This window comes from Oncorhynchus masou, chromosome 13 (assembly GCF_036934945.1).
Source record: "Oncorhynchus masou masou isolate Uvic2021 chromosome 13, UVic_Omas_1.1, whole genome shotgun sequence".
In the NCBI taxonomy this organism is placed as follows: Eukaryota; Metazoa; Chordata; class Actinopteri; order Salmoniformes; family Salmonidae; genus Oncorhynchus; species Oncorhynchus masou.
The window spans coordinates 91,478,979-91,497,728 of record NC_088224.1 but is presented as its reverse complement, the minus strand read 5'-3'; the positions used below and the strand labels follow the sequence as shown (position 1 = coordinate 91,497,728).

The following is an 18,750-nucleotide window of genomic DNA, read 5'->3' as shown; positions in this document are numbered from 1 at the left end:
CTGGCAATGGGATGTACCTTCCGGGATGGAGGTGGATGGGAGTTGTAGTAGGACACTTTTATGGAGTCGGGAAAGTTATTTATCGTCGTTGCCTTGTTAACATTGACAATTGTAGGTGGCGTACATATAACATAGCTTTTAATGTACTAACGAACAGCTGTTCAACAAACTAATTATCCCAAGAGAAAGAAGGCGTGGGTGAGTATCTAGAAAGTTAGCTATTTTTTGTGTGTGCCTGGGGTGGCAAGGAGAAAAGCAAGTAAACCACACATTTTAATCGTTATATTTCAAATTCGATTTGAAACGTTATCTAGTTATTATACACTAGGACTACGTCGTTCCAAGTTTTGTCTCAATGTTCTTGAATTTGTACTTGACATATTATAGCTGGCAGTACCAGTAACGTCAGTTAAGTTAACGTAAACTCGTACATCGCCTTGGTCCGAACAATTGCCCTTATTTTAGCGCCCCCAAAACGTAATACTTCCAGATCAACTGTAATGTGAATACCATTGTAAAGCACAATTTCTCCCCTTTCCAACAGAATCAATTACATGACCTAAACGCTGCCCGTTTCTGTGTAATTCAAGAAGGCAATGAGCCCCGTCAACGCTGCCCGTTTCTGTGTAATTCAAGAAGGCAATGAGCCCCGTCAACGCTGCCCGTTTCTGTGTAATTCAAGAAGGCAATGAGCCCCGTCGGGTCTTTTTAAAAATGGCGGGTGGGGAAGCGAAACTAATGCGTGATAGTGGGATAATTGCTTTTTTCACTCGATCTGTCCAACTTATCACCTTATCGCCTCTAAAATGTAAATAAAACACTATAAAGAGTTTATATATGGAATAAACAAACATACAATCAATAATACTGTAATGACCTGACTAGATCATAAATTAACAATTGTCCAGACAGAGGCTTGAGTTTGCGAATTGACGGTTTATTAAACCAACTTTACACAGGCTACTGTTTGGGCCGTAGCACACGCCAAAAAGATGACAGATAACCCACAAGCCAATCGTGACCTCCTCTTGGGAAGCCCAGACGTAAGAGAGAGAGAACAAAGGCTGAACCTGGTCTTAACTTCCAATGCTCCACCCCCCTGCCCAACCCCCCTCCACGCCACTCCGCCAACCACCAGGATGCCCGGCATCAGAACATTCCAGGCATTCCCGTGATTGGCAGATAGCAGGTTGATTGACATGTCGGACCCCGCGAACACCGGGTACTGGTCAGTACAACACAACCACCTCCTAGCCTAAAACATAACACACAGCTGTCTGTGCGGGTCGCTACAATACAGTAGAACAAAAGAAAACAAATAGTCTAGTTAACTAGTATATAGCTCTAGCTGAACTACAGTTTGTGACTCAAACCTAATGTGGCATGTTGTGAGTTAGCGTTATCTCATAATTATATGTACAGACGTTTTAGACCTAATTTAGTTGTCACAAATTGTACTACGTATTAGGACATATGACATGACAGTTCCATGGGAGGAGCCTATGGTTTGATATCAGAATACATCACTTCCTCTGCTGGTTGGAATTACACTACTGCACCCATCGGAATTACACTACTGCACCCATCGGAATTACACTACTGCACCCATCGGAATTACATTACTGCACCCATCGGAATTACACTACTGCACCCATCGGAATTACACTACTGCACCCATCGGAATTACACTACTGCACCCATCGGAATTACACTACTGCACCCATCGGAATTACACTACTGCACCCATCGGAATTACACTACTGCACCCATCGGAATCACACTACTGCACCCATCGGAATCACACTACTGCACCCATCGGAATTACACTACTGCACCCATCGGAATCAAAGTTCCCCAGAGACAGACTGTCTTCCTCTGGTATGCAACGTTTTTGGGGACATTCTACCAAATAAGCCATCACTAGGGCAGCTTCCACCCTGTTACGTAACCCTGCACCTTAGATGCTGCTGCCCCATACACCCTATGTAGACTTGAAATGTAACCTTTATTTAAGGTCCAACCACTGGCCACTTTAATAATGGAACACTTGTCACTTTAATAATGTTTACATATTTTTGCTTTACTCATCTCATGTGTATATACTGTATTCTATTCTACAGTATTTTAGTCTATGCCACTACGACATCGCTCATCCTAATATTTATATATTTCTTAATTTCATTATTTTACTTTTAGGTTGTGTGTATTGTTAGATATTACTTGTTAGATATTACTGCACTGTTGGAGTTAGAAACACAAGCATTTCACTACACCCGCAATAACATCTGCTAAACATGTGTATGTGACAAATCCATTTTGATTTGAAATAAGACACACACACACAGTGTTGTGGGCCCTGCTAAATTCCATGCTAGGGGAAATGGAGAGGGGGGATACTGATTGGGTGGGTGGCTTCCTCTCCATTGTGTTCACAGTGTTCTCGACTACTGGTGTTTTAAGTGTGACCGCATTGGCCAGAGCAACTCCCCTCTAATTTCACCCAATGACTATAAATCAAGGTTTCACATTTCATTCCTTTCAGAGGGACATTGTCCCAACGGTCACCTTGTTAGTCTGTCATCTCAGCACAGGCCAGAGGATTGAGGTTTTTGCTGTACGTTTCTATTGCCTCCCATCCACCAGGTATGATATGCCTGGCCAGTGAGAGGCTGCGGCTGCCCCACCCCCAGTAGCTGTCACCACGGCGGGGGACATCAGGACCTCCGTCTGCAGGGTGGTCATCTACCTTCAGAGGGACATGTCTGGGGACAGCAGCCAGCTCCCCCTGCACCGGCTATGCCTCCAAACCCAGGTCACCTCCACTGGCTCCCAAGCCATTAGACCTTACCATGAAGGTATACATGGAACAGTGGGCAATCAGGGCAGCGGTCAGTTATGAATGAATGTGCCAATATCCTCTGCGTTTATGTAGGCTATACAGTGTGCTAGGCTGACTGCATACACTTACACATCATACACATTAAAAATAATATTTTAAATGCTTATATGGTGATGCCAAAAAAACATTTTCATCATTGAATAGACAATAAAGTTATATTATATTCTCCCCCTCCACAGCCTCCCAGATGGTGTGTCCCAAGTCCAAGACGTGCAGCTACAGAGCGGCGTTGGGCCTGGGTAACAAGTATGTGCGTCTAAACGTAGGGGGGACCCTGTTCTACACCACGCTGCAGGTGCTCACCAGGCAGGACTCCATGCTGAAGGCCATGTTCAGTGGCAGGAAGGAGGTCTTCATTGACAGAGAAGGTGAGAAGGACTTTGGAGACTTCCAGAACGTCTCTCAGTCACTCTTATGGATCAGAAACATAGATGAATCTCTACTTAGTCTTAATACAGACTTCCGAATGGAACAGATGACTAAAACAACAATCATATGCAATGAATACAAATACCATTTAGATGTACAGGTCCCATGGCAGGCATATGGGGCGGCAGGGTAGCCTAGTGGTTAGAGAGTTGGACTAGTAACCGGAAGGTTGCAAGTTCAAACCCCCGAGCTGAGAAGGTACAAATCTATCGTTCAGGCAGTTAACCCACTGTTCCTAGGCCCGTCATTGAAAATAAGAATTTGTTCTTAACTGACTTGCCTAGTTAAATAAAGGTAAAATATAATCAAAAAGAAACACAGAACTACGCTAATCTAAAAATCTGATTGGAATTCGACCTTTGCCTTTCACTTGCCTTGTATCTTCCCGTCCAGGCTGGATCCTGATAGATCGCAGTGGGAAGCACTTTGCCTCCGTCCTGACGTACCTGCGGGAGGAAGCGGGTCACCTTGCCCCCTGGCAGACAGGGGCCTCTAGAGCTACTGGCAGAGGCAAAGCATTATCTCATCCAGGGTCTGGTGGAGCTGTGCCAGGGAGGCCTGCAGGTCAGTGACACAGAGAGACGTATGTCCCAAATGGAACCATATTCCCTATATAGTGCACTACTTTTGACCAGGGCCCGTAGGATTCTGGATGAAAGCAATGTTGAAACAAGCAAACAAGTCTTTGGTTGCCTAGGCAACCCCCCCCCCACACACACACACACACACACACACACACACACACACAGTGCAGCAGCAACACACATAGAATGGGAATGGAACCTCTAACCCAGGCAATTTGATTGGTTAACTCATGGGTACCCTTTCAATGGCTGCCTGATATTGTGATGCAATAATTTCCATGGTAATGTAGAATGTTCATTGACATGATGTTAACCGATGTGGCTCATGCAATGTAATGTGTTTTTTTTGTAATGTCAGTTGAGTTGAATCAACATAACACACCACATATTTTAGCACATCTTTTACTTCCTGCTTTGCTCCTATGAGTACACTTGCAATGTCCACCCATCATTGACTTGAATGGGGACACTTGTTCTATTCAATATATTTCTATGGCAGCACATGCAGTCAGGTGCAGAGGAGGAGAAAAAAAAAAAAAATGTATATATCTATTACGAGAACCGCAGTAATTTGGCTGGCCAATCACCTTCATCCAAGACTGTTACAACCATAGTGGCAGTGGGTATAATGTGCCTGAGTCTCAAATGGCACTCTATTCCCTATGTAGTGCACTACTTTTTACCTGGGCCCCTAGTGAACACTATTGGAAAGGGGATACCTAGACAGTTGCACAACTGAATGCATTCAACCGAAATGTGACGTGCGGGGGCGGCCTTAATCAACGTCCACATCATTGGCGCCCAGGGAGTAGTTGGTGTTGGGGGGGTTAAACAGTGGATATATCCCACCTTGTTGGCTCAGGGGATTCGAACCAGCGACCTTTCGGTTACTGGTCCAACGCTCTTAACTGCCAGGCAACCTGCTGCCCGCTAGGATGCCATTTAGGATGCAGGCTGTGTCAGTGTGATAGATGTTCATTGGAATGCATGGCATTCAGTATTTGGACCAACCAAGGTTCTACTGGGAGGTTCTGCTGTCTCCATGGTGACAGTGGGCAATGATACATGCGGTAGAGAGATCAATCAAACCCAACCAAAACAATGGAAATGCTATGGAAACGCGTGGGTGAAATACACTATGTTGGGGTATAAATCGGTAGGTAATATTTGTATGGATGCCTACCCCAATACATTCTACTAACTCATACAGTCCAATAGAATATAGGTTATATTCAACTATCTACTATCTCATACAGTCCAATAGTGAAATACATAGTTGGGGTTATATAAATCAGTAGGTAACTATCTCATACAGTCCAATAGAATATGGATGTTATATTCAACTATCTCATACAGTCCAATAGAATATAGGTTATATTCAACTATCTACTAACTCATACAGTCCAATAGAATATAGGTTATATTCAACTATCAACTAACTCATACAGTCCAATAGAATATAGGTTATATTCAACTATCAACTAACTCATACAGTCCAATAGAATATACAGTTGAATCTCATACAGTCCAATAGAAATAGAATATACAGTCCAATAGAAGGTAACAGTCCAATAGAATAAGTTTATCCAATACAACTAACTTAGTCCAATAGTTGGAGTCAATAGAATTAAAACGGAAGTTTATATACATTTAGGTTGGAGTCATTAAAACTCCTTTTTCAACCACTCCACAAATTTCTTGTTCACAAACTATAGTTTTGGCAAGTCTGTTAGGACATCTACTTTGTACATGACACAAGTCATTTTTCCAACAATTGTTTGCAGACAGATTATTTCACTTATAATTCACTGTATCACAATTCCAGTGGGTCAGAAGTTTACATACACTAAATTGACTGTGCCTTTTAAACAGCTTGGAAATTTCCAGAAAATGATATCATGGCTTTAGAAGCTTCTGATAGGCTGATTGACATCATTTGAATCCATTGGAGGTGTACCTGTGGATGTATTTCAAGGCCTACCTTCAAACTCAGTTCCTCTTTGCTTGACATCATGGGAAAATCAAAAGATATCAGCCAAGACCTTAGAAAATAAATTGTAGACCTAGTATGCAAGTATAAACACCATGGGACCACACAGTCGTCATACCGTTCGAGATGCGTTCTGTCTCCTAGATGAACGTACTTTGGTGCGAAAAGTGCAAATCAATCCCAGAACAACAGCAATGGACCTTGTGAAGATGCTGGAGGAAAAAGGTACAAAAGTATCTATATCCACAGTAAAACGAGTCCAATATCGACATAACCTGAAAGGCCGCTCAGCAAGGAAGAAGCGACTGCTCCAAAACTGCCATTAAAAAAAGCTAGACTACGGTTTGCAACTGCACATGGGAACAAAGATCGTACTTTTTGGAGAAATGACCTCTGGTCTGATGAAACAAAAATAGATCTGTTTGGCCGTAATGAACATCGTTATGTTTGGAGGAAAAAGGGGGAGGCTTGCAAGCCGAGGAACACCTTCGCAACCGTGAAGCACGGGCGTGGCAGCATCATGTTGTGTGGGTGCTTTGCTGCAGGAGGAACTGGTGCACTTCACAATACAGATGGCATCATGAGGTAGGAAAATTATGTGGATATTTTGAAGCAACATCTCAAGACATCAGTCAGGAAGTTAAAGCTTGGTCGCAAATGGGTCTTCCAAATGGACAATGACTCCAAGCATACTTCCAAAGTTGTAGCAAAACGGCTTAAGGACAACAAAGTCAAGGTATTGGCGTGGCCATCACAAAGCCCTGACCTCAATCCTATAGAAAATTTGTGGGCAGAACTGAAAAAGCGTGTGCGAGCAAGTAGGCCTACAAACCTGACTCAGTTACACCACCTCTGTCAGGAGGAATGGGCCAAAATTCACCCAATTTATTTTGGGAAGCTTGTGGAAGGCTACCCGAAACCAAGTTAAACAATGTAAAGGTAATGCTACCAAATACTAATTGAGTGAATGTAAACCTCTGACCCACTGGGGATGTGATGATTAGAAATAAAAGCTGAAATAAATCATTCTCTCAATTATTATTCTGACATTTCACATTCTTAAAATAAAGTGGTGATCCTAATGGACCTAAAACAGGGTTTTTTACTAGGATTAAATGTCAGAAATTGTGAAGATCTGAGTTTGGCTAAGGTGTATGTAAACTTCCGACTATTCCAATATCCACTAACCCAAACGTCCTTCTTCTATCCTCCATGGCCTGCATTCCATTGATCTCTTTACCACATCTATGCTAAGGAGTCTTGAATCCAATACCACGTTGAATTCATATTTCGTTCATATCATGTCCTCCTTTTAAATTTTTTTTTATGACAGATAGCCGATGTCACTAAACGGTTTATGATTCCACAGTTTTTAGATTGGAATATACTTCTTAAAGGCTATTATTACATCTTGGAGTCTTTTAATAAGGAAATGTAAGAGTCACTCAACCTCAGATTTTTTTTACATTTAATTTAATTTTTTACAGAGTTGAGTGAATACAGGTTTCAACATAATCTTTACACTCTTCTATGTCGGGCGTGAGGGTTCATTTGCGGTCCGTTCCAGTTCCGTGGGCATGCTTCAGTCAGTAAAGTCACCTCCCGACCTGAGTTGTTCAAATGGCCTTTACATGACATAAGTATTTGATCACCTACCAACCAGTAAGAATTCCGACTCTCACAGACCTGTTAGTTTTTCTTTAAGAATCCCTCCTGTTCTCCACTCATTACCTGTATTAACTGCACCAGTTTGAACTCGTTACCTGTATAAAATACCTGTCCACACACTCAATCAAACAGACTCCAACCTCTCCACAATGGCCAAGACCAGAGAGCTGTGTAAGGACATCAGGGTTAAATTGTAGACCTGCACAAGGCTGGGATGGGCTACAGGACAGTAGGCAAGCAGCTTGGTGCGAAGGCAACAACTGTTGGCGCAATTATTATAAAATGGAAGAAGTTCAAGATGACGGTCAATCACCCTCGGTCTGGGGCTCCTTGCAAGATCTCACCTCGTGGGGCATCAATGATCATGAGGAAGGTGAGGGATCAGCCCAGAACTACACGGCAGGACCTGGTCAATGACCTGAAGAGAGCTGGGACCACAGTCTTAAAGAAAACCATTAGTAACACACTGCGCCGTCATGGATTAAAATACTCCCGCGGGATCACCTACAGTGTCCCATGTCTCCGGCTCAGCGAAACTCCCCATCCCGGATCCGGGATTGTGACTAAGCCTCAGGCTCATTAGCATAACGCAACGTTAACGATTTCTGAAAATCGCAAATAAAATTAAAATAATGCGTTTGCTCTCAAGCTTAGCCTTTTCTTAACAACACTGTCATCTCAGATTTTCAAAATATGCTTTTGAACCATAGAAATTGACTAATTTGTGTAAGAGTATGCAAAGCTATCATAGCATTTTGTGTAGCATGTAGCACGCAACATTTTCACAAAAGCCAGATAACCAAATAAATAAAATCATTTACCTTTGAAGAGCTTCTGATGTTTTCAATGAGGAGACTCCCAGCCACATACCAAATGCGCAGTGGAAAGCGTCTGTGGTAGGAGAAATCGTTCCGTTTTCTACATTGCGCCTGGCTACCGAAACGAACCGAAAATGCAGTCACCTACAACGTGAAACTTTTTCCGGATTAACTACATAATATAGAAACATGGCAAACGTTGTTTGGAATCAATCCTCAAGGTGTTTTTTCACATATCTCTTCATTGACATGCAGTTCAGCTTGTTTGGATGGAAAAATACTGGCAGGTGACTTTTGCGCACCAAAGCGCAGGACACCGGGCGGACACGTGGTAAATGTGGTCTCTTATGGTCAAGATCTGAACGTCACAATGCAGACACCTTGGGGAAACGACAGAAAGGGCAGACTCATTCCTCTTGCGTTCACAGCCATATAAGGAGATCATGAAAGTGGCCTCAAAAATCCTTGTCATTTCCTGGATGCCAAGTCATCTTGGTTTTGCCTGAAGCTCACGTTAAAGGGCACGCAGAGAAGATATTTGTATTTCTTCAGAGTGTTTTCTTTCAAAGTAGCAATTATATGCATAGTCGAGCATCTTTTTGTGACAAAATATCTTGTTTGCACGTTTTTCTTCAAAAATGAAATAGCGCCACCATAAGTGTAAGAGGAGCGCATGTCCAGGCATGAAGTTTGCCAATGACCATCTGGATGATTCGTAGGAGGAATGGGAGAAGGTCATGTGGTCTGATGAGACAAAAATAGAGCTTTTGGTCTAAACCACAGTACAACCCCAAGGACACCATCCCAACCGTGAAGCATGGAGGTGGAAATATCATTCTTTGGGGATGCTTTTCTGCAAAGGAGACAGGACGACTGCACCGTATTGAGGGGAGGATGGATGGGGCCTTGTATCGCGAGATCTTGGCCAACAACCTCCTTCCCTCACTAAGAGCATTGAAGATGGGTCTTCCAGCATGACAACGACCCAAAACACACAGCCAGGGCAACTAAGGAGTGGCTCCGTAAGAAGCATCTCAAGGTCCTGGAGTGGCCTAGCCAGTCTCCAGACCTGAACCCAATAGAAAATCTTTGGAGGGAGTTGATTGCCCAGTGACAGTCCCGAAACCTGAAGGATCTGGAGAAGGTCTGTAAGGAGGAGTGGGCCAAAATCCTGGTCAAGAACTACAGGAAACGTATGATCTCTGTAATTGCAAACAAAGGTTTCTGTACCAAATATTAAGTTATGCTTTTCTGATGTATCAAATACTTATGTCATGCAATAAAATGCAAATTAATTACTTAAAAATCATACGTGATTTAAATTTTTGTTTTGTTTTAGATTCTGTCTCTCACAGTTGAAGTGTACCTATGATAAAAAATTACAGACCTTTACGTGCTTTGTAAGTAGGAAAACCTGCAAAATCGTCAATGTATCAAATACTTGTTCTCCCCACTGTGTGTGTGTGTGTGTGTGTGTGTGTAATAATGACAATTACAACAATACTGAATGAACACATTTATTTTAACTTAATATAATACACAAATAAAAATTAATTTAGTCTCAAATAAATAATGAAAGATGTTCAATTTGGTTTAAATAATGCAAAAACAAAGTTTTGGAGAAGAAAGTAAAAGTGCAATATGTGCTATGTAAAAAAGCTAACGCTTCAGTTCCTTGCTCAGAACATGAGAACATATGAAAGCTGGTGGTTCCTTTTAACATGAGTCTTCAATATTCCCAGGTAAGAGGTTTTAGGTTGTAGTTATTATAGGACTTTTTCTCTCTATACCATTTTTATTTTATATACCTTTGACTATTTGATGTTCTTATAGGCACTATAGTATTGCCAGCCTAATCTCTGGAGTTGACAGGCTTGAAGTCATAAACAGGGCTGTGCTTCAAGCATTGCTAAGAGCTGCTGGCAAACGCAGGAAAGTGCTGTTTGAATGAACGCTTACGAGCCTGCTGCTGCCTACCAGTGCTCAGTCAGACTGCACTATCAAATATCAAATCATAGACTTAATTATAATATAATAAACACACAGAAATATGAGCCTTTGGTGATGAATGTGGTAGAATTAATTAATTATCATTCCGAAAACAAAACGTTTATTATTTTAGTGAAATACGGAACCGTTCTGTATTTTATCTAACGGGTGGCATCCCTAAGTCTAAATATTCTTGTTACATTGCACAACCTTCAATGTTATGTCATAATTATGTAAAATTCTGGCAAATTAATTACGGTCTTTGTTAGGAAGAAATGGTCTTCGCACAGTTCGCAATGAGCCATGCAGCCCAAACTGCTGCATATACCCTGACTCTGTTGCAAGAGAAGTGACACCATTTCCCTAGTTAATATTGCCTGCTAACATGAATTTATTTTAACTAAATATGCAGGTTTAAAAAAATATATACTTGTGTATTGATTTTAAGAAAGGCATTGATGCTTATGGTTCGGTACACTGGTGCAACGACAGGAATCGTGAATGCGCTTGTTAAATTCACCCGTTTAAGAAGTAGGCTGCGATTCGATGATAAATTAACAGGCACCGCATCGATTATATGCAACGCAGGACAAGCTAGTTAAACTAGTAATATCATCAACCATGTGTAGTTAACTAGTGATTATGTTAAGATTGATTGTTTTTTATAAGATAAGTTTAATGCTAGCTAGCAACTTACTTCCTTGCTGCGCTCGCGTAACAGGTGGTCAGCTTGCCACGCAGTCTTCTCGTGGAGTGCAATGTAATCGGCCATAATCGGCATCCAAAAATGCAGATTACCGATTGCTATGAAAACTTGAAATCGGCCCTAATTAATCGACCATTCCGATGAATCGGTCGACCTCTAGTCCTGACATGCATCCTTGGTATTGTTCAGCAGCACAGAGCCAGTGAGAGTGGAACCAGACATTGTTTAGACTGGTTCAGGTCCTCTTTTTCTCTTATGTACTGTACCAGCCTGCCTGTGGTGTCTGTTTTGATTAACAGGACCAGAAGGAGCAGTCTCTGTGTGTAATCCCTGTTGTCACCTCTGCCAAGGAGGAAGAGAGACTGATCCAGGCCTGCACCAAGCCTGTGGTGAAGCTGCTGTACAAAAGAAGCAACAACAAGTACTCCTATACTAGGTGAGGTACTACAAGTATAGTGCCTTACAAAATGGCATCCCTGTGCTTGTTCTGTTGTTTGGAGAGTCAGTAATAGTTCATGACTGTTGGTAAGTGCTTAGTGAGGGCCTCTAATGTCAAGTACTCGTTATGTCCTCTGTGTTGACAATGGAATGCTGTACCTTCTGACCCATGGGTTGTAATTCCTCCACAGTAATTCAGACGACAACCTCCTGACCCGTGGGTTGTAATTCCTCCACAGTAACTCAGACGACAACCTGTTGACCCGTGGGTTGTAATTCCTCCACAGTAACTCAGACGACAACCTGTTGACCCGTGGGTTGTAATTCCTCCACAGTAATTCAGACGACAACCTGTTGACCCGTGGGTTGTAATTCCTCCACAGTAACTCAGACGACAACCTGTTGACCCGTGGGTTGTAATTCCTCCACAGTAACTCAGACGACAACCTGTTGACCCGTGGGTTGTAATTCTGTTGACCCGTGGGTTGTAATTCCTCCACAGTAATTCAGACGACAACCTGTTGACCCAGTCAGACGACAACCTGTTGTAATTCCTCCACAGTAATTCAGACGACAACCTGTTGACCCGTGGGTTGTAATTCCTCCTCCGACAACCTGTTGACCCGTGGGTTGTAATTCCTCCACAGTAATTCAGACGACAACCTGTTGAACCCTGTTGACCCGTGGGTTGTAATTCCTCCACAGTAATTCAGACGACAACCTGTTGACCCGTGGGTTGTAATTCCTCCACAGTAATTCAGACGACAACCTGTTGACCCGTGGGTTGTAATTCCTCCACAGTAATTCAGACGACAACCTGTTGACCCGTGGGTTGTAATTCCTCCACAGTAATTCAGACGACAACCTGTTGACCCGTGGGTTGTAATTCCTCCACAGTAACTCAGACGACAACCTGTTGACCCGTGGGTTGTAATTCCTCCACAGTAATTCAGACGACAACCTGTTGACCCGTGGGTTGTAATTTCTCCACAGTAATTCAGACGACAACCTGTTGAAGAACATTGAGCTGTTTGACCAGCTGTCTCTGAGCTACAATGGCCGTGTTCTCTTCATCAAGGACGTGATCGGCGACGAGATCTGCTGCTGGTCGTTCTACGGACAGGGACGCAAACTGGCAGAGGTCTGCTGCACATCCATAGTCTACGCCACAGAGAAAAAACAGACCAAGGTTGGTTAGGGGTTTGACACACACACTCACTCACACACACTCACTCACTCACTCACTCACTCACTCACTCACTCACTCACTCACTCACTCACTTATTTGTTCATGGCAGTCCATCATTGCTGACACAGGCACACTATCTTTTGTACTGTAGCTAGCTATCTTAATGTTGACCCTGTTTGTCCGTCTCTCTATCTCAGGTGGAGTTTCCAGAGGCCAGGATCTACGAGGTGACCCTGAACGCTTTGCTTTATGAGACACTTCCTGTCCCTGACGACTCCCTATTGGAGGCCACACGCCGTCGACACGCCCACAGCCACACCCACTGTGGTTTCCACAGCGAGGAGGAGGAAGGCCCCACCCACTCTGGGGTATAGCATCTACGACGACCGGCCTCTGGGACACTAAGGATGCGTCTCAAATTGCACCATATTCCCGATATGGTGTACTACTTTTGACACGGGCTCTATATAGGAAATAGGGGCCCATAGGGCTCTTATTTGTTCATAGGCAGTCCATCATTGCTGGGCACCTATTTTGCTCTGTATAGCTAAATGGGGCCCTGTTTGTGCTCTCTATCTCAGGTGGAAATAGAGGCCAGGATCATAGGGCTCTGTATAGGAAATAGAGACACTTAGGGCTCTGTATAGGAAATAGAGGCCACACCCATAGGGCTCTGTATAGGAAATAGAGGCCCATAGGGCTCTGTATAGAAATACGACGACCGGCCCTGGGACATAGGGGCTCTGCACCATATAGGAAATAGGGTACCTATAGGGCTCTATATAGGAAATAGGGGCCCATAGGGCTCTGTATAGGAAATAGAGGCCTATAGGGCTCTGTATAGGAAATAGAGGCCTATAGGGCTCTGTATAGGAAATAGAGGCCTATAGGGCTCTGTATAGGAATTAGGGGCCCATAGTGCTCTGTATAGGAGATAGGGGCCCATAGGGCTCTGGTCAAATGTACAGAATAATGTGCCGTTTTTGACGAAGCCTATCTAACCACAGAGGAGGAAACTGGTTCCCTGCTGACCTGCCGCTGGGACACTAAGTGATACGTCTCAATATGACGCACTATGTAGTGCACTACCATTCGAACCCTCATCTCCCTGTCAGTCACCTCTCAGCGAGAGCCTCAAAATGTATGTAATGATTCATCCAACCTATCTGCACTAATTACTGTTACTCTGCAGCCATTGGTGAGAGTGAGTGATGGCTCCCAAAAGGCACCCTAGTCCCCATCCTATACCAATAAGGCTCTGTTCAAAAGTAGTGTATAAGGGGCAAAGGGTGCCATCTCACCACTCCTTACTGACCAGCCACTGGGACACTAAAGGCGTCAGTATGCTTCCCATCCAAAACTGTTCAGAAACAGTGTGTGTATAACATTATAATTATATTTTATGATTTTTTTTTGTTTTGGTCTTAGTCAAGTTTCTTTTTTTTTTTCAGCTGTTCGTGCACACACACAAACACAAAATCCGTGAGGCAAGCCGAAATCTGTAGCTGAAGTCTACCCCTTTTGTCGGTGATTGGTCAACAGTAGGGATTCTTCAATGAAGTGTTTTTTTTATTGTCGTTCAACAAGAGACGACTAGTTTTCATGCCCATTTTTTTCACTTGAGAAATACTGCACCAGACCTCTTAGTTAAATGTAAAATTGCGCGTCTAAGATCTCTGCAAAACGTTAAAATGAATGACAGATTTCATAAATTATCTCAGATGAATTCTGACTATTTTGAAGTGTATTCTGGCTACGGCATCTCAATATAGACAAACAGTACTATTGCCACTTTTTTCACATTTTTCAAGGGAGTATGTGAGCACACTTGTTTGCCTACGGCTAGGTGCCAGCCGAACTGTAGCTAGCTGGCGCCTTAAGGATGTGTCCCATCTCACCACAGAGGAGGAAACTGGTTCCTGCTGGCTCTTCACTTAATCACTACACCCACCACTGAAGCACTGGTGTTGTTGGCCCCAAAATGGCCTTGGGCACAAAATGGCTGCCATGCTGCATCACCCTGGTGCCTGTCAGACTTTGTCGATGGAAAAATCGTGATTTAAAATGTTGAGGTGCTTATGCTGTTTCTTCTTTATTTTACATAGAACTCTCTTCTTCACAAAACAATCAAATCTGTGTTCATACAATCAAAATTGCAACTTCAAATCAGCGAAGATGAAGGGGAGAAGACCGTTTAAAGATGGATTTTTAAACCTTGACACAATTGAGACATGGATTGTGTATATGTGCCATTCAGCGGGTGAATGGCCAAGACAAAATATTGAAGTGCCTTTGAACGGGGTATGGTAGCATGTGCCAGGCACATCCAGCCAATTTGACACAACTATGGGAACCATTGTAGTCAATATGGGCCAGCATCCCTAAGGAATGTTTTCGACTCCTTGTGGAGTCCATACTCCCAACAAATTGAGGCTGTTCTGAGAACAAAGCAAGGGGGGTGCAACTCAATATTTGGGAAGGTGTTCCTAATATTTGGTCTACTCAGTGTAGGTAGCATACAGACATATAGATGGTTTGTGTACATTTATTATACAGCTGGGGGGGGGGGGGGGGGGGGTTGTGACAAGTTCAAGGACCAGAAAATGTATCACGAGCAACCCTTTTGCCTTCTGTGAATAGACAGGGAAGACTGAATGTTTTTTTTTTTGTCTGTATATTTATAGTTTTGAGAGTTTCTCATATCGCATGCTGACATATAAATCATGCCTAAGACTTTTTCATGAAAATTAACTTGAGGGACACATTCAACGATGTCTATAAATGGATAATCTTATTCCCAGATACTTCGGCCCAGGGCAGTAGCCCTGGGATCATGTTTTGTGCTTTGTGCAGTAGCCCTGGGATCATGTTTTGTGCTTTGTGCAGTAGCCCTGGGATCATGTTCATGCTCTGTGCAGTAGCCCTGGGATCATGTTCATGCTCTGTGCAGTAGCCCTGGGATCATTCTTTGTGCAGTAGCCCTGGGATCATTCTTTGTGCAGTAGCCCTGGGATCATGTTCATGCTCTGTGCAGTAGCCCGGGGATCATTCTTTGTGCAGTAGCCCTGGGATCATGTTTTGTGCTTTGTGCGGTAGCCCGGGGATCATGTTTTGTGCTTTGTGCAGTAGCCCGGGGATCATGTTTTGTGCAGTAGCCCGGGGATCATGTTTTGTGCTTTGTGCAGTAGCCCTGGGATCATGTTTTGTGCTTTGTGCAGTGGCCCGGGGATCATGTTTTGTGCTTTGTGCAGTAGCCCGGGGATCATGTTTTGTGCAGTAGCCCGGGGATCATGCTTTGTGCTCTGTGCAGTAGCCCTGGGATCATGTTCCTGCTTTGTGCAGTAGCCCGGGGATCATTATTTGTGCTCTGTGCAGTAGCCCGGGAGCCCAGTAGGGGATCATGCTCTGTGCAGTAGCCCGGGGATCATGCTCTGTGCAGTAGCCCGGGATCATGCTTTGTGCTCTGTGCAGTAGCCCTGGGATCATGCTCTGTGCAGTAGCCGGGGATCATGCTCTGTGCAGTAGCCCGGGATCATGCTCTGTGCAGTAGCCCGGGATCATGCTCTGTGCTCTGTGCAGTAGCCCGGGGATCATGCTCTGTGCAGTAGCCCGGGGATCATGCAGTAGCCCGGGGATCATCTGTGCAGTAGCCCGGGGATCATGCTCTGTGCAGTAGCCCGGGATCATGCTTGTGCAGTAGCGGGGATCATGCTCTGTGCAGTAGCCCGGGGATCATGCTCTGTGCTCTGTGCAGTAGCCCGGGATCATGTGCAGTAGCCCGGGATCATGCTCTGTGCTCTGTGCAGTAGCCCGGGATCATGCTCTGTGCTCTGTGCAGTAGCCCGGGGATCATGCTCTGTGCTCTGTGCAGTAGCCCGGGGATCATGCTCTGTGCTCTGTGCAGTAGCCCGGGGATCATGCTGTGTGCTCTGTGCAGTAGCCGGGGATCATGCTCTGTGCTCTGTGCAGTAGCCCGGGATCATGCTCTGTGCTCTGTGCAGTGCAGTAGCCCGGGATCATGCTCTGTGCTCTGTGCAGTAGCCCGGGGATCATCTCTGTGCAGTAGCCCGGGGATCATGCTCTGTGCTCTGTGCACGCGCCCGGGGATCATGCTCTGTGCTCTGTGCAGTAGCCCGGGGATCATGCTCTGTGCTCTGTGCAGTAGCCCGGGGATCATGCTCTGTGCTCTGTGCAGTAGCCCGGGGATCATGCTCTGTGCTCTGTGCAGTAGCCCGGGGATCATGCTCTGTGCAGTAGCCCGGGGATCATGCTCTGTGCAGTAGCTGTGCAGTAGCCCGGGGATCATGCTTTGTGCAGTAGCCCGGGGATCATGCTCTGTGCAGTAGCCCGGGGATCATGCTCTGTGCAGTAGCCCGGGGATCATGCTTTGTGCTGTGCAGTAGCCCGGGGATCATGCTTTGTGCAGTAGCCGGGGATCATGCTTGTGCAGTAGGGGATCATGTTCATGAATGGCAGGTCATTCTTATTAACAGGGATTTAATCAGGTATCATCATAGCCTTTGGGGATCATGCTCTTCACACTTTATTTAAGGGAGTGCCTCGCTCTCTTAACGTGTTTTAATCATCTTTATTCCTTTATTTAGGGAGCCTCGCTCTCTTAACGTGTTTTAATCATCTTTATGACAGTGCCTTTCCTTTCACACTTTTAAGGGAGTGCCTCGCTCTCTTAACGTGTTTTAATCATCTTTATTCCTTTATTTAAGGGAGTGCCTCGCTCTCTTAACGTGTTTTAATCATCTTTATTCCTTTATTTAAGGGAGTGCCTCGCTTAACGTGTTTTAATCATCTTTATTCCTTTATTTAACGTGTTTTAATCATCTTTATTCCTTTATTTAAGGGAGTGCCTCGCTCTCTTAACGTGTTTTAATCATCTTTATTCCTTTATTTAAGGGAGTGGCTCTCTTAACGTGTTTTAATCATCTTTATTCCTTTATTTAAGGGAGTGCCTCGCTCTCTTAACGTGTTTTAATCATCTTTATTCCTTTATTTAAGGGAGTGCCTGCTCTCTTAACGTGTTTTAATCATCTTTATTCCTTTATTTAAGGGAGTGCCTCGCTCTCTTAACGTGTTTTAATCATCTTTATTCCTTTATTTAAGGGAGTGCCTCGCTCTCTTAACGTGTTTTAATCATCTTTATTCCTTTATTTAAGGGAGTGCCTCGCTCTCTTAACGTGTTTTAATCATCTTTATTCCTTTATTTTCACTTGGTTTTCCATAATAAAAAGGTTTCAAATAGCCCAGTCTTTGTGTAACAGGATACACTTGCCTGCTTAGCAGCAATTCCTTCCTTTCTCACAACATCATTGCAGGTACTTGATCTCGCACCCTCTGCCTCATCATCACATTTGACGTCTCTGCTTGAGAACGTCTCTTAACGTGTTTTAATCATGCGCCACGCAAAAAAATTATCCAATTCAACGGCACTATTGACAACATTTCAAGCTGTGGGGTGAGTTTATCCAATACTTAATCTGACACCGTTACATCTGTCCATATGGTTCTGGAACCTTTGGAGGGAAGTACCGGGCGTGGTTCTGGAACCTGTGGAGGGAAGTACCGGGCGTGGTTCTGGAACCTGTGGAGGGAAGCACCGGGCGTGGTTCTGGAACGTGTTTTAAGCAACGGGCGTGGTTCTGGAACCTATTGGAGGGAAGTTCTGGAACCTGTGGAGGGAAGCGTGGTTCTGGAACTGTGGAGGAAGCACCGGGCTTGGTTCTGGAACCTGTGGAGAGAAGCAACGGGCGTGGTTCTGGAACCTGTGGAGAGAAGCAACGGGCGTGGTTCTGGAACCTGTGGAGAGAAACTGTGGCGTGGTTCTGGAACCTGTGGAGGACTTGATCCGGCGTGGTTCTGGAACCTGTGGAGGGAAGTACCGGGCGTGGTTCTGGAACCTGTGGAGGGAAGCACCGGGCGTGGTTCTGGAACCTGTGGAGGGAAGCAACGGGCGTGGTTCTGGAACCTGTGGAGGGAAGCAACGGGCGTGGTTCTGGAACCTGTGGAGAGAAGCAACGGGCGTTCT

The 18,750-nt window shown here is 44.4% G+C and overlaps 1 pseudogene; it reads left to right on the top strand.

Moving 5' to 3' along the window:
• The first annotated feature begins 18 nt into the window (after positions 1 to 18).
• On the top strand, positions 19 to 13,197 carry LOC135553216 (BTB/POZ domain-containing adapter for CUL3-mediated RhoA degradation protein 2-like; annotated as a pseudogene).
• The last annotated feature ends 5,553 nt before the right edge of the window (positions 13,198 to 18,750 follow it).